Below are 15,950 nucleotides of genomic sequence, written 5' to 3' on the forward strand. Positions count from 1 at the left end.
GCAACAGGGTAGGGTTGTGTGACAGTTAAAAAGAGAAGACAGCTTTCAGCCTTCCCCGACTCTCCCAGAAAGGAAGTGGTATTCTCTGTCACTGAACTCCCTCAAAGGGGTAAGCAATGGGTGGTGACCTTCCTCCTCACCATCCCGACATAGAAATGAGCCCAACTAAGTGACCTTGAGAGCTTGCGCTGCCTTTAGGCTGCCTTTCCTTTTCTGAGAAGGTGATCAAACATTTTTTCTTGAGGCAGAGTTTCTAAGCTCAGAGGTGACCTTCCCAATTCAAGAGGTTTTGGTCCTGAGTTAAATGAGTGGAGCTGACTGGTGGCAAGAGAAACTTTGGCAGTAAGATGACAATCACCGAAGAGGAAGAGCCCAAGGTCCTGGCTTAGCTTGCCAAAACTTAGACTTAGGGACAGCTGGGTGGCACAGTGGGTAGAGCACCAGCCCTAGATTCAAGAGGATCTGAGTTCAAATCTGGCCTCTACACATACTAGCTGTGTGACACTTAACCCTGACAGCCTCCCCACCTCCAACATTTTTGTCAATTCTGTCTCGTCCCCCTCAATCCTCTCTTCCTGATCCCCATTAGACTATAAACTCCTAGAGGTCAGGAATTATGTAGCTTTTTCATCTTTGTAATACCAGTGCCTGGCATATGATGGGCATTGAATAGAATGAAAGAATCTCCCATTTGGGACTGAGAACTCATCCACTCTAGCCAGGATCTGAACAAACCTTCTCTACAACTTATCAGCAAGTGGTCATCCAGCCTCCACTTGAAGACCTCCAGGGAGGACAGAAGCCACTACTGCTTGTCTGCTTTGGGAGGGCTCTGAGGACAGGGGGTCTTTCCTGATATCAAGCTTCAATTTGCCTTCTTGTAACTTCTGCTCTTTATCTAGTTACTGTGGTCATGCATTCCTTCCTCACCTCCCCTTCTTGAAAATCTGAGTAGCCTTTGAAGTTTAGCTTGAATGCTTGCTCCTAGATGAAGCCCTTCCTGACATTCCTCAACTGTTAATACCCTCCCCCACAAAATTGCTTGCATTTATTTTGTATATACATATATATGTAACTGTGGTTGCCCAGGCATGCGCAAATCAGTAAATAGCACCTTGTAAAAGATAACTGAAAGGGCAGCTAGATGGCACATTGAATAGAGCACCAGCTCTTGAGTCAGAAGGACCTGAGTTCAAATCCAGACTCAGATGCTTGCTAGCTGTGTGACCCTGGGCAAGTCATTTAACCCTATTGCCTCCAATAGATAAATGGAACAGGGGCACTATGAGCAGCATACACTGAAGTGGAGGTTTGAATTGATACCATAGAGAAAAATTACCTGACCCTTCAAGGGTATCCCTAGAACCCTGAGAGGGAGATGTGGTCAGCTCCTTTCTGGGATAGTGAGGTCAGGGTCTTACTATCTATTTTTGGTGGCAGAAAATTCTATTTTCCATGGAATGTAGATAGTTAATTTCTGCTAAGCCACATCACACCTACTGTAATAAAGGCTTCTAGTCTCTGGTGGATAATTACTCAAAGAGCATCATTTTTGAGGTTTGCTTAAGAGACTCAAATGCTTTGTCTCAGATCTAACAAACACCTTCTCTTTCCTCGGTTTAAGTCTTTTTCACATTCATATTTCCCCAGTGTTTTCAGGATGTGTCTGACCAGCAGCATGCCTTAAAATGTTTGAAATGCTTGAATGATTCCCAAAGCTAAACACCCTAGGAGAATTTGTTCTTTTCCTACAGAAAGTGAGACCACAACAATTAAAGCAACAAGCCAGGGATTGTGGTACCTGGGGAATAGCTCTGAGGAAGAGATAAGCTTCGGGGACTCCAAACAAAGAGTGAGTTGGACAGCTGGGTCACAGCAGCCACAACTGCCTTTGAAATCCCTCTCAGTAGTTATTGCTTAGGTTAGTTGGCCAGTTTGAGAAGCCACATGGCTAAATCTAATATAAAGCCCCTAGTCCTAAGGTCAAAGATCATTGAATGGGAGAAGAAAGGGACCTTCAAGTTCCCTTCTCATCCAACCCCCCTCAGTTTGTATTTGAGGAAACTGAGGCCCACAGAGGTGAAATAACTTGACAAAGGTCACCCAGGGAAAGAATAGTAGAGTCAGGATTTGAACTAAGGACCTGACTCCAAATATAGGACTCTTTCTCCTATAGATCTCCAAGCACGAGTAAAAGCAATGTGATATTACTCCTCACCACCAGAGACACAGTAACCTCAAAGGTGACCTCATTGACTTTCTTACCCAATGGAGTTACAGGTCAAAAAGAAGTTCGCATTCAGGTATGGACAAAGTGAAAGCATACCACCACTTGTCCACTTCTGCTCAGTATTTGTCTCTTCCCGAGGTTATGTGCCATATAGTCACAAGTAATTACTACAAGAAATATTAATAATAATAATTAGCATTTCCATACACCTACTGTGTGCCAGGCACGTTTTATACATATGTCATTGATCTTCACAACAACCCTGGGAGGTAGATGCTATTATGATCTCCGTTTTACAATTGAGGAAACTGAGGCAAACAGAAGTTACACAGATAGTAACTGTCAGTGCTCTCTCCACTACACCACCAAGTTGTGAGGAAATGCTGTGGATTCTAGCAAGAGAACTGTGAGGAAGCATTTTGGCATTAGCTGCTCAGGTACAGGAGGCTCTCAGTTCTGATCACCTTCTCTGAACTTGTATTGGTCTGTGATGTCCTCCCAGGCAACAGCCTTGGTACTGATGTTTGCCCCAGTGGACCAGGTCCTCTCCAGAATCTGCCAGGTTTCCAGGTCAACATTCATTTTCTTCTTCGCCTCCCAATAGACTATGTCACCATTTACTTCCATGAAAACAAAATGGGTATCATATGGCAGGAAGATATCACCTTGGGACATGGCTCTGAGAGAGGCTGGCACATGCTGGGAGGCAGCACAGGGAACATTAGTATCTTCCCTGGGTGCCACCACTCCTTTATTCTCTGAGCCTCATAGATTGTCAGAGTTTTGAAAAGAACCCTCATCATCATCAAATCCATTTGGATGAAAAAAATGAGGTTAGTGGCTTGTCTAAGATCACAGAGCTCCTTCAGCTCCATTCCACCAGGAAGAGTGACTTCCCAATACCAATATTAGTGTCCTGGCATTTCCGCTCCTGGGTCCCACTTTTCTCCTCTCTTTATCAGAAGGACCAGTCTTGGCCATAGAGATGAGATAAGAAAATAAAATTCCTTTCTTTGGTTGAAGAGGTTGGAGTCTATGGATGTGAAATGTTGCATAAGCTTCCAGAGTTGGCTGATGTATGCCTTGGTTTTGTTTTGACTTGGGTTTTTTTTTCTTTATTACAAGTGGCATTACATAACGTAACAGCAAAATAAATCCAAAAAGCTTTTTAAATTACGGAAAGTGCTTACATCTCACAGATGGCACCTACTACCTGTGTGTAGGTTATTTTTATTCCTTGGCTTCCTCATCTTTAAAAATGGAGGGGTTGAAATAGATGAGATCCCTTCTAGCTTGGGATCTTTGATCTTATGATTTCCCCCTTAACTACATTAATTGTAACCAAGTCATTGCACAATCCTAGAGACTGATCTTCCTAAGGTGCGCCCCCTCCATCCCACTTCAATAAACATCAAAGGCTCCCTGTTAGCTCCAGGATCAAATATAAAATCCTCTGGTTTTTAAAGTCTTTCATAAACTTGCCCCCTCCTGCCTATCTAGTCCTCTTAAACCTTACTCCTCTCACAGGCTCTGTGATCAGGGGACACTCCCTCTCCTTACTGAGTATTTTCACTTGGACCCCCGTGCTTGGAATGAATGCTCTCCCCTCTCATCTCCTCCTCCTAGCTTCTCTGGCTTCCCTCAAGTTTCATTTCAAATCCCAGTTTCTGCAAGAAACTTAAGTCCTTAATCTTAGAGCCTTCCCTTTGAGACCACCCCCAATTTATCCTGTATATGTCTTTTGCACAGAGTTGTCGACATATTGCTCCTGCCAATCAGATTGTGAGCTCCCTGAGAGCTGCAGCTGTTTTTAATTTCATTCATTTATTTGTTTGTTTCTTTTGCCTTCTCTTGCATCCCCAATGCTCGGCACAGGGCTTGGTGTATAGCAGGTACTTAGGTACTTAATAAACGCTGATTGACTGATTTTCTTCCTTTTTTTTTTTTTTTTTTACCCCAGAGAAATACCTTCAGTGCAAATAAACAGGTTCACTCTATGCTCTTCTCCTTGGATGCTCAGCCATCCAGCTTCTTAAGAAGTGTAGCCACAGAGCCTGCCTGTGCAGCCCAATGCACTGTATTCCCTGTTTCCCTCCAGAGGGAAGCTGAGTCACAGGCTGGCAGCAGCATGGAGAGGGTAGCTATGGTTGCCATTCCCTGGCCAACTGATGCTGTGGGGAATTTTCCTCTGATCCACTTGTGAGGCAGGAGGTGGCACAGCCATTCTTCCCAAAGGCTCTCCCACACAGCTTCCATTCTCCCCTGTCCCCTGCAGACCTTAATCTGCTTGGTCTCAACCTCTTGGCCAAAATTCTCTACATTCCAGGTCTGATTATATGTGCATCCTGAATGTGATGGCACCAACAAGGGAGTACATAGACCCAAGGCCCTTTCCGCTGAAGGTTTGACAGCTATTCTCCGGAGAGGTCACATTTGGGTTTTGGAATTAGACTTGGAATCCATTGACACAGTGTATTACCCAAAACAAGTCTGTGGGACTCAGTTTCCTCATCTGTCAAATGCAGCAGATCAGAATATATAGGACTTCCAGCTGGCAAGTCTTTAACACTTAGAAAATGCTTATTGATTGATCACTTAAACAGTTTTTAGCCTACTTTTTTAAAAAAAAAATCAAGTCAAATCGATAAGCACTAATTAAGCACCTACTATGTGCCAGGCACTGTGCCAAGCATTGGCAATATGAAGAAAGGCTATAGCAATCCCTGCCCTCAAAAAGCTCGCAGTCTAACGGGCGAGATGATGTACGAACAATGATGCACGTACAGGATACGTTGTGATACTTTCAAAGGGAAGGCAGTAATATTGAGGGAAACCAGGAAAAGTTTGTTGCAGAAGATGGGATTTTAGCTGAAACTTGAAAGAAGTCATCAAAAAAAATACTGACAAATAACTGGACAGAAATATAGACTCACATAGATGAATATCAGCTACAGAAAATGAATTTTCTAGCTCCCCTATAGGTGTGTCCAGAAGGCAATAGAATGGATTCTGAAAGCTACTCCAATCACATGACCTTGGAAGATCTCCATCCTCCCTCCCCATTTCCACTCCATAAATCTCTTGGGAGTCAGCTAGTGGGTCTTAGAAATTCTGAGAGTTTGAAAGAAGTAGAAAAGCCTTGCCCCCGAGCACTTGCTGATAATCTCAGAGTTGGACCATTGAGCTAATCTGATGCCCTATTCAGTGCATGAATCCTTTGTGCACTATCCCCTATAAATACTGTCCAGCCTCCATTTGAATCCCTGCAGTGCTGGGGGAACTCACTTCTATTTTCAGACAGCTCCAGTTGGTCATTTTTATCCTTAGGATTTCCATTGTGAAATCCTTCAATATGACCCTGCTCATGGGTGTGTGCTTCAAGCTGAGAGAATCCTTTAAAAATGTAGGAGCCTGAGATAAATCACAACAAAATCTGACAAGGCCAAAGCCTGAGGTGGTCAGCTGCATTCTCGTCCATAAGTCAGGTCCCAGTTGACTTTAGTCACGCATTTGCATGACCTACATTTTCTTAAGACACACCCTCTTTCATTCATTTGGTCCCATGCTGCCCTCTTCTGGGAGAAGCATCACAGTCAATGGGTCCCAGCAAGCAATTGACAATAGCTTAAGTCTGATAGTCACTAGAAACTGAAATGGAGGGTACCTCTGAGGTACACCCTCCCCCCCCAACACACACACACACACACAGGATCCCCAGCAAGTAATCAATCAGCCTTCTTCTGAAGAACTCCCATGAAGGAGAATTCGCTACCTCTGAAAGTTAGCCATTCCACTCTGGGGCACTTTTAATGATTAGAAAGCTTTTTACAGGGTCATAGATTTTGAGCTGATAGAAACCTCAGTGTCTAACCCTCTCATTTTACAGATAAAGAAACTGAAACTCAGGTCACAAAATCAAAGAGGTGAACTGGGATTTAAACCCTCTTCGAATTCCAAAGTCAGTGCTTAATCCACAGCACATCCACTCTTTGCAAAAAGAGTCTGAATCTGTACCTCTGCAACAAGGCAATATAAATAAGCTGTTTCCCATCAGCTTGGGCAGCCATATGGTATAGGAGAAAGAACGCTGAACTTGGAGTCAGAGCTTTGTTGTTCAGTCGTTTCAGTCTTGTCCGGTTCTTCATGACCCCATTTGGGCTTTTCTTGGCAGAGATACTAGAGTAGTCTGCCATTTCCTTCTCCAGCTCATCCTACAGATGAGGAAACTGAGGCAAATGGGGTGAAGTGACTTGCCCAGGGTCACCCAGCTAGTAAGTGTTTGAGGCCGGATTTGCACTCAGGTCTTCCTGACTCCAGGTCTGGCACTCTACCCACTGCACCACTTAGCTGCCTCAAATCCCGGCTCCACTGATTACTACATTGCTCCATTACTACGTCTGTGATGCTGGACAAGTCTCTTAATCTCTCTAGGTCTCAGTTTCTTCATGTGTAAAATGAGGGAGTTAGAGGATGAGATCACCTCTAAGGTCCCTTCCAGCCCTAGAGCCATGAGTCTCTGATCTCAGCCAGTGGTTGGCGCACCTGGGGCCAGGCAATCACTTTTCAGGATTTAGGGCAATAAGAATTTTGTAAGGTTTACATCTCTAGGGTACATGCATTTAATGCAGATGTGCCCAGCTGTGTTCAGATACAAAACCTAACACATCTAGAACAGCAGCACCTAGAGGGCCTCTTGTTCCTCTGAACCACATTTATATGGCTCTACAGTGCCAGACCTGGAGTCAGGAAGACCTCAGTTCAAATCCGGCCTCGGACACTTTCTAACTGTGTGACCCTGGGCAAGTCACTTCACCGTTTGCCTCAGTTTCCTCATCTGTAAAATGAGATGGAGAAGGAAATGGCAAACCACTCCAGTATCTCTGCCAAGAAAACCCTAAATGGGGTCACAGAGAGTCAGACACGACTGAACAACAGCATAAGAGCTTACCAGGCTACCCAACTCCAGGTAGGCAAATAAACACACCGGCTCGATCTAGAGACCTATGGAATATCAGAGCTAAAAGGGACCTTACAGATCATCTGTCTGGTGGCAACCTCTCCCTTTTTGCAAACAAGGAAAGGGAAGCTTAGAGACGTGATGTGACTTGCCCAGGAGTGCACACTAGTAAATGGCTGAGCTGGGACTCAAGCCCAGATGGAAAATCCATCTCCCGCTGTGACGCACCACGAGGGCTTTGCCGTACAAGGTAAAAGGCTTCTGAAACTGAATGGTACAAAAGGTCAAAGAATAAGGTGAGCCCCAAAGAAGAAAACACACCTTCCTCAAGCCTTCCCTGTGAGGTTCTGGTCTCATGGGTGTGGAGATAATGTCCAATTTGGTTTCTCGATGTCTTATTCAGTTTGGCTGATTTCTCCCCTCTTCTTCCACTTTGAAATAGGCTTCTTTGTTTAAGATATGGCTCTTTGGTGGGGGAAGGACTCACAGGGAAATCTAAGTGATATAAAAGAGAAACAATATAAAGAAAAATCTTTTTTTTTTAAAAAAAAGGAGAAAAGTGAGCTAGGTCTGCAGCAAATAGCTGTTGCCAAGAGAGATGCCAATTAGTGAAAGCCAATTAGTACATCTGCATTGTTGAAAAAAGGAAAGACCATAGGCGCAGCTTTTCAGGAAACCATTTCAAGATTAAGTCAGTCTATCAGACAGTTAAAAAAAACCAACCCACTGTACAAGTTTTTATAATTGTTTAGTGGAACACCATGGTTCTGGAGGAGAAACACTAAGCACATAGGAATAATAAAAACTATCATTTATATTGCACTTCAAGGTTTGGAAAGCACTTTAAACATGTTATTTCATTGGATTTTCCCAATGACCTTACCAAGTAGTACCTTATACTGATGGCAACACCGAGTCTGAAAGAGGTCCATGGTCCCACAGCCTGGAGCTGCATTTAAACTAGGTCTTCCTGGTTTTAAGTCCAACACTCTATCCACTGTGCCATCTACCAGTCTTTTTAAAAATTTAAAGCAAATAAGAAAGGAAGGAAGGAAGAAGAGAGAGAAAGAAAAAGAAAAAAGAGGGAAGGAAGGAAAGAAAGAAAGAAAGAAAAAGAAAGAAAGGGAAGGAAGGAAAAAGAAAGAGAAAGAAAGAAAAAGAAAGAGAAAGAAAAAGAAAGAGAAAGAAAGAAAAGTTCTGCAGCAACATTGCCAGGTTGGGCTAGATAGCTCTGAGGTCTTTTTCAGTTCTAAATTTATGGTTGTTGGATCCTAAATTAATTAGGTTCTTTGAGCTCCAGTTTCATGATCTGTTAGATGGGAATAATATTTGTAACACCTACCTCATTGGGCTGTTAGGAGAGAAGTACAGCTTATCTCATAGACACCAAAAATCAAACAAAACAAGGTACGACCCACTTTCGCAGCTTGGCTGTGGGTAGCATTTTGGAGTTGGAATGAAGAAGGCTTGGATTCAAATTCATACAAGAATCCCCTTGCTGAGGGAAAAATTTGGATATCAATGTACTGTTGGTGGAGTTGTGAACTGATCTAACCATTCTGGAGAGCAATATGGAACTATGCCCAAAGGACTAAAAAACTGTGCCTACCCTTTGACCTAGCAATACCACTGCTAGGTCAGTATCCCAAAAAGATGAAAAAAAGGAAAAGGATCTATATGTACAAAATATTTATAGCAGCTCTTTGTGGTGGCAAAGAATTGGACATTGAGGTGATGCCCATTAATTGGGGAGTGGCTGAAAAGTTGTGGTATGTGATTGTGATGCATTATTATTATGCTATAAGAAATAATGAGTGGGGTGCTTTCAACAGTAATATTTTACAATAATCAACCATGAATGACTTAGCTATTCTCAGCAATACAATGATCCAAGAAAATTCCAAAGGACTCATGATGGAAAATGCTATCCACATCCAGAGAAAGAACTGATAGATTGAATGCAGATCATAGCATACTTTTTTTTAAACTTTATTTTTCTTGTTTTGTTTTGTCTGTGTTTTCTTTTGCAACGTGGCTGATACGGAAAAATATTTTGCATGACTACACATGTATAATCTAGGCAGTGAGGTGGCACATTGGCTAGAATGCCAGACCTGCAGTCAGGAAGATCTGAATTCAAATTCAGCCTCAGACACTTACTAGTTGTGTGACCCTGGGTGAGTCACTTAACCCTGTTTGCCTCAGTAAAATGAGCTGGAGAAAGAAATGGCAAACCACTCCAGTATCTTTGCTAAGAAAACCCCAAATGGGCTCACAGAGAGTCAGATATGACTGAAACAACAGAACAACAACATATACAATCTACATCAAATTTCTTGCCTTCTTGGGGATATGGGAGGGGAGGGAGAGAAGGGGAGAATTTGAGACTCAAATTTTTTTTTTAAATGTTAAAAATTGGTTTTGTAGGTAATTGGAAAAAAAAATTTTTAAAAAGAAGCCCCTTGTTAAAGAAAGGGTAATCCAGAAACAGACATTTCCACAGCCACTCTGCCCTGGACACAGGCTTGGTTACCTGTTACCAACGCACCTTGAGGGGATGTTCCCTAAAGATCCTCCCAAACATTTACTATCAGAGTAGATGGCTTAATTTGTTAAATGACTTCCCCATCCCCTGTTGATGCTCTTTGTGAAAAGGAAGCAGGGAGGGAGTGTCACATATCTGTCCTTGATTCTGACAAGCGTTTCCTTCTCCACAGTCGTGTCCTCTGACCTGTTCTTTCTTTTCTGAGAAATTGGCGGCCCATCCACTGATTTCTGGATTCTTAATTTTCTCCACAGAGCTCATCTCCCTTGTATGCTTCCATGGCAACCTGTCATCTTTTCTTGCTCAGAGGTTTCTCTGATTTGTTTTAAGGTGAAGGATGTTGGACTGTTACAAAGGTGCTTCTGGGTTCTTCCAATGCTTTCCCTTGACCTGAAGCTTGGTGGGGGGGGGGGGGAATGAGACAAAGCAGCAAAAGGGCCCCCACCTGCCCAGCTCACACCCAGGAGCTGGTGTGGCAAAGCAGAGAAGCTGTGGAGCCAGAGAACCTGAGTTCTGGTCCTGAGTCTGATACCTGTGTGACTTTAGACAAGTCACTGAACCTTTTAGGGACTCAAGGTCTGTAAAATGAGGAGATTGGACCTAAATGACATTCAAGGTTCCCTCCTGCTCCAGCTCAATGATCACTGGATGAGGGAGCAGAGACCTGGGTGTGGGTACTGGCTTTCTCTCTAATTACTTGTGTGAGCTTGGGGCAAGGCAGAAGGGACTCCAGAAACCATTTGTTTCAACCCCTTCCTGAGCAAAATCTCCTTTACAGCCTGACTGTCAAGTGGTCATCCCCTTTTGCTTGAAGACCTCCAGGGATGGGAAACATATGGCCTCCCAATGCGTAGCTCACTCCATCCTAATTGTTTGGAAGTTCTCCCCTGTATCAAGCCTAAGTCAGCATCTCTTCAACTACAACTCAGTGTGCCTAGTTTATGTTCTATGGCCGAGGAGAATGGGTCAAAGCCCTCCTGCTTCCATCCCATCTCTCTGGCCCTCCAGTTTTTCATTTGTAGAATGAGGGGGTTGCAGCAATTAACGTCTAAGGTCGCTTCTGACTCTGATGTTCTGGGCCTCAAGGACAGGACAATAGAGAAGCTCTGGGGGCGCTGCTTTTTACCATTCAGTCCTTACTGGTATCATCCCCATTATTAGCATCATTGTTAAATAGTCTTCGGTAAACCCTTGGCTGAGCCCTGAACCGGACAAGCTGCTGCCCCCTGTCTAGCTCTGCACACAATAGGAATTTTGGTGTAAATGGGGACCCATATAAGAATGTCATATTACTGTGGTGTGAGGAAGGAAGTAGAGGAAGATTCACTGTATCCTGGACATATCCAGATGAGGCAATATCCCTGAAGGCTTCAGTAGGATAAATGTCCTGTTAATTGACCTCATCAATTAACATTTATTAAGGCCCTGCAGTAGGTTAATCTCTTTGCTCTGAGAACATAGAGGGCAATCAGGGGTGGGACGGGGTGGTTTCGGGAGAGGAGCAGAATGGGTGAGGTTTTAGAGTAGCCCATCTAGGGTGTGGCTATAAGGTGGGGGAGAAATCACCATCTAATAGTGTCTTATTTCTTTAAATAATTTTATTTCTTCCTTAGTTACATATAAAGAATATTTTAAACATTTACTCTAAAAGAAACCTTGAGTTCCAAATTTTCTCTTTCCCTTTCTCTCCTCCTTCTTTGAGTGGGTAAGCAATTTGACATAGGTTATCCATGTTCAATCATGCAAAACATATTAACATATTAGTTATGTTGTGAAAAAGGACACAGACCCAAAGGAAAAAAGAATCATGAAAAAATTACAGAAAGTGAAAAATAGTATGCTTCGAGCTACATTCAGACTCCATCAGTTCTCTCTCTGGAGGTGGGTAGCATTTTTCATCATGACTCCTTTGGAATTACCTTAGATCATTGTATTGCTGAGAAGAGCTAAGTCATTCACAGATGATCACTGTACAGTGTTGCAGTTACTGTGTGCAGTGTTCTCCTGGTTCTGCTCACTTCCCTTTGCATCAGTTCATTTAAGTCTTTCAACATTTTTTTTCTGAAATCATCCTGCTCATAATTTCTCATAGCACAGTAATATTCCATTACCATCATATGCCACAGCTTGTTCAGCCATTCCCCAATTGGTGAGCATCCCCTCAATTTCCAATCCTTTGTCACCATAATAAGAACGGCTATAAATATTTTTTTTGTTTTTTTTTAATTTCTTTATTTATTTTTAGTTTACCACATACGGTTCTACATAGTTTTGAGTTCCAGTTTTTCTCCACTCCCTCCCCCCTCCCTCCCCAAGATGGCCTGGAATCTCATATAACTGTCATGTATAACTTCGCATTGAATTAATTTATGCACTAGTCAAGTCGTGGAGAAGAATTTTGACCAATGGAATGAATCATGAGAAAGAAGAAACAGAACCAAAAAAAAAAAAACCCAAAAACAAAAACAAAAAAGCAGCAAAAAAGGCGAGCATGTAGTGCGCCTCGATCTATATTCAAACTTCGCAGTTCTTTCTCTGGATGAAGATAGCATTCTCCATCGTGAGTCCCCTGGAGTTATCCTTGCCCCTTAGGTTGCTGAGAAAAGCGCAGTATGTCAGGGTTGGTCCTCACAGAATCCATATATCTGTGGCTGTGCATAACGTTCTCCTGGCTCTGCTCCGTTCACTCAGCATTATGTCGGCTATAGGTATTTTTGTACAAAAAAGTCCTTCCCCCTGCCCCCCACACACATTTTTTATTTCTTTGGGATGCTAATCTAAGCAATGGTTTTGCTGGACCAAAGGGTATCCAAAACCCTTTGGACATAGTTCCAAATTACTCTCCAAAATGATTGGAACAGTTCACAACTCTACCAACAGAGCATTAGTGTCCTAATTTTCGCACACCTATTCCAATATTTTTCTGTCACGTTAGCCAATCTGATAGGTGTGAGGTGGTATTCAGAGTTGTTTTAATTTGCCTTTAATCAATAGTGATTTAGAGCATTTTCTCATATGACTATAGATAGCTTTGATTTCTCCATCTGAAAACTGCCTATTCATAAACTTTAACCATTTATCACCAGACTGCGAACCCATCTGACAATGTAGGTGGCATTCTGCCCTAGCAGTCTGCCGGGCAGAGACCTTTCCTGGTTACTTAAGGGTCAGTAAGTACCCTCTCTTCCCAGCCACAAGGGCAATGGTGTCCAAACTTTGCTGATTGAGCACCTTATCAGTAATTTTCTGCCTGGTGTGTATGTTGGTGGGGATGGGTTGGGGGAAGGGGAGAGAACATTTTCCAGGTGATGGCTGGGGTTAGGTTATAGCTACCCCAATGGGCTTACCTCAGGGTCAGAAGTAGAAGAGCTGGGAGCTTGCAAAGCAGTAAGATGGGGGTAGAGTTGAAGGGTGAGGTGCTGGGCTATAATAGGTAAAAGGTAGATGTGGTTGTGTTGGAAACAAAACCCTTGAATGGCTAGCATTAGCAGGGTAGGATGTGATCCACCTTCCCACTCTGACTAGTCAGTTAAAGGTTAAACCCCATCTCTGCTGGGGTCACGTCCTAGTTAGCCATCACTATGGAGACAACTATGCCGGAGCTCCTTTCAGAAATCACACTGTCACTATTTAAAGGTGGATCAAGTGGCATTTAAAAAATAGTTGTTGAGTACCTACTTTAGCCCCTTTGCTGAGCATTGTGGGGCAGAAGAGAGGGCAATGGACAGATACAGAGGTTCCTAACTCATGCGCCATGGAGTTGGTGCAAGGAGTATGGAATCCATATGCAGCCCTTAAATAAGCAAACATATCTTCTGTATAATGAATAAATGGCATTTCTCATACACATATGTTAATTTTTCAAATACATATAGATAATATTATTTGTTTCCTCCTTAACTCACTCCCTTATAATCCTTAGTCTTCCAAGCTCACCTTGAGCACTACCTTCTACACGAAGCCTCTTTGGATCCCCCAGCTGTTAGTGCCTCCTCCCCACTTTACCAAAATTACATTTACTTATGTGAGAAGCACAGAGCTTCTCAGACATCTCCCCATGCTGGAGAGCCTGGGGAGCCTGCCTCCAGGAGAGCTGTGGAAATGCCTTGGAGAGACTTAAGAACATGGAGACATTTGGTAACTGGAACACATAGTTAGGAGAAGACTTTTAGATTTGCTGTAGCTGAAACTGGGATTTGCTTCAAATGCTATCATGAGTAAAAGCTTCGTTATTCATTCTGTTTGGCTGCTCTGCTCTTGGTTTGACTCCTTCACTGATGGCATCTGCTGAGATAGAGTGATGAATGGGAAGAGGCCATCCCCAGTGATGGAGGGGAAGTTGAGGCCCACAGATGGGCCCATTAAATGAACCTTGGTCCTTTCCCTTGGTATTTATTCTTTTCTGTTTTAGATAAAGAGATTGGAGACCTCTGAACTTGTGAGTTTTGAAAGGTCAAGAGAGTAAGTCTCTGGAATCTGAGGCTCTATGCATCCTAAAGTCCTAGCACCTAGTGACCTTTGGGACCAAGCCCAGTGGAGCTGAAACCTGAGTTCAAATACAACCCCAGACACTTCCTAGCTGTGTAACCACTTTAACCTCTGTTTGCCTCAGTTTGCTCACCTGTAAAATGGGAAAATAATAGCACCTACCTCCTGGAAGTCCAATGGCCAACTCTGAAGCAAACAGTAAAACTGAATCTGGTGTAGGCAAATATTGATCCCCCCAAGTAAATAATTTATTCATTGATGAGGATCACATCTCTCAGAAGCGGGGAAAGCTTCAGGAGGGCAGGCACTGCATTTGTCTTTCTTTATATCTCTATCGTGAATAAAACTGCTATTACTCTTTGTGAATGTACAGTTCCTCCACCACCAACCCCCAAGCTCCAACCCAAGGATGTTCAACATCCTGGATGGCAAGCTGGCTGCCATCTTCCTCCTCTCCTGCCTGGATTTTGACTCCTTCAACGTAGTTCCTTTCAGCAACTTTTAAAGAAAAGGAAAGATGATAATAGAGGAAATCTATCCTGAGGGCCAGAAAGAAATCCCTGGCTTCATTTCATTCATTCAGCACTTCGAAAACTATCTTCTTCTTCTTGTTACTCAGTGGTGTTGTCCAATTCTCTGTGACCCCATTAGCATTTTCTTAGCAAAGTGGTTTGCCATTTCCTACTCCAGCTCATTTTCCAGATGAGGAAACTGAGGCAAACGGTTAAGTGACCGCCCAGGGTCATACAGCAAATAATTGGCTGAGGCTGGATTTGAACTCAGGTCTTCTTGACTTCGCACCAGGTGTTCTGCCCACCACACCACCTAGATAGAGGCCCTTCTAAAACTATCAGACTGTATCAATAGCACCTTAAACTTTTTGTTTTGGTTTGGTTTTTTTGGAACACCTTAAACTTTTAAAAAATATGTTCTGGATCTGTGGGTGCCCCAGATCCTAGTGAAGTACGTTAGATGCTTAATAAATGTTGGATTCCACTACACTGATTAGGGGAGAGAAGTATAGTGTTTGCTTTGGCTTGGTAGTCAAGTGCTACTTGGATTCATTTTCAGGATAGTTTTATTATTTTGCTATTTTATTATTTTTATTTTCTAAATCACTTTCATTTGTGAGTATATCCCTTCTCCCTCCCCTACTCAGTAAGCATTCCCTTGAAACAAAAAAAGGAAAGAAAAAAGAAAAAAAGTAGTTCAGCAAAATCAACCGATTAAACAAAAATAAGATATATGAATATTTGACACCCATAGACCACCCCACCCCCAATTTGAAATGAAAGGAGGGAGATCCGTTTTCTCAACTCTTCTCCAAGGCTAAACTTCTTGATCTTTATAACTGTACTGTGTTCAGTTTCTTTCTTCCCACCTAAACTGTTGTAGTCATGTATATTGACTTCTTGATTCTGCATCTGTTCATATAAATCTTCTCATGCTTCTCTGAATTCTTCATATCAGTTATTTCTTACACCATAGTTAACCATTAGGTTCGTGTATCACAATTTATTTAACCATTCCCCAAATGATGGGTATCTATTTTGTTTCTATTTCTTTGCTACCACGAAAAGTGCTGCCATGAATATTTTGGTATGTACGGGACCTTTCTTTCTGTCTCTGACCTCTGAAATGTCTCACATGTCCCACCAACTCCTGTTGCAGGCTCACAGGCCCTGCTTTCCTCCCCTTGTGCTCAGGCAAGTCTTATTACCCTTCCCAGC

This window comes from Trichosurus vulpecula, chromosome 5 (assembly GCF_011100635.1).
Source record: "Trichosurus vulpecula isolate mTriVul1 chromosome 5, mTriVul1.pri, whole genome shotgun sequence".
NCBI classification, from domain to species: Eukaryota; Metazoa; Chordata; class Mammalia; order Diprotodontia; family Phalangeridae; genus Trichosurus; species Trichosurus vulpecula.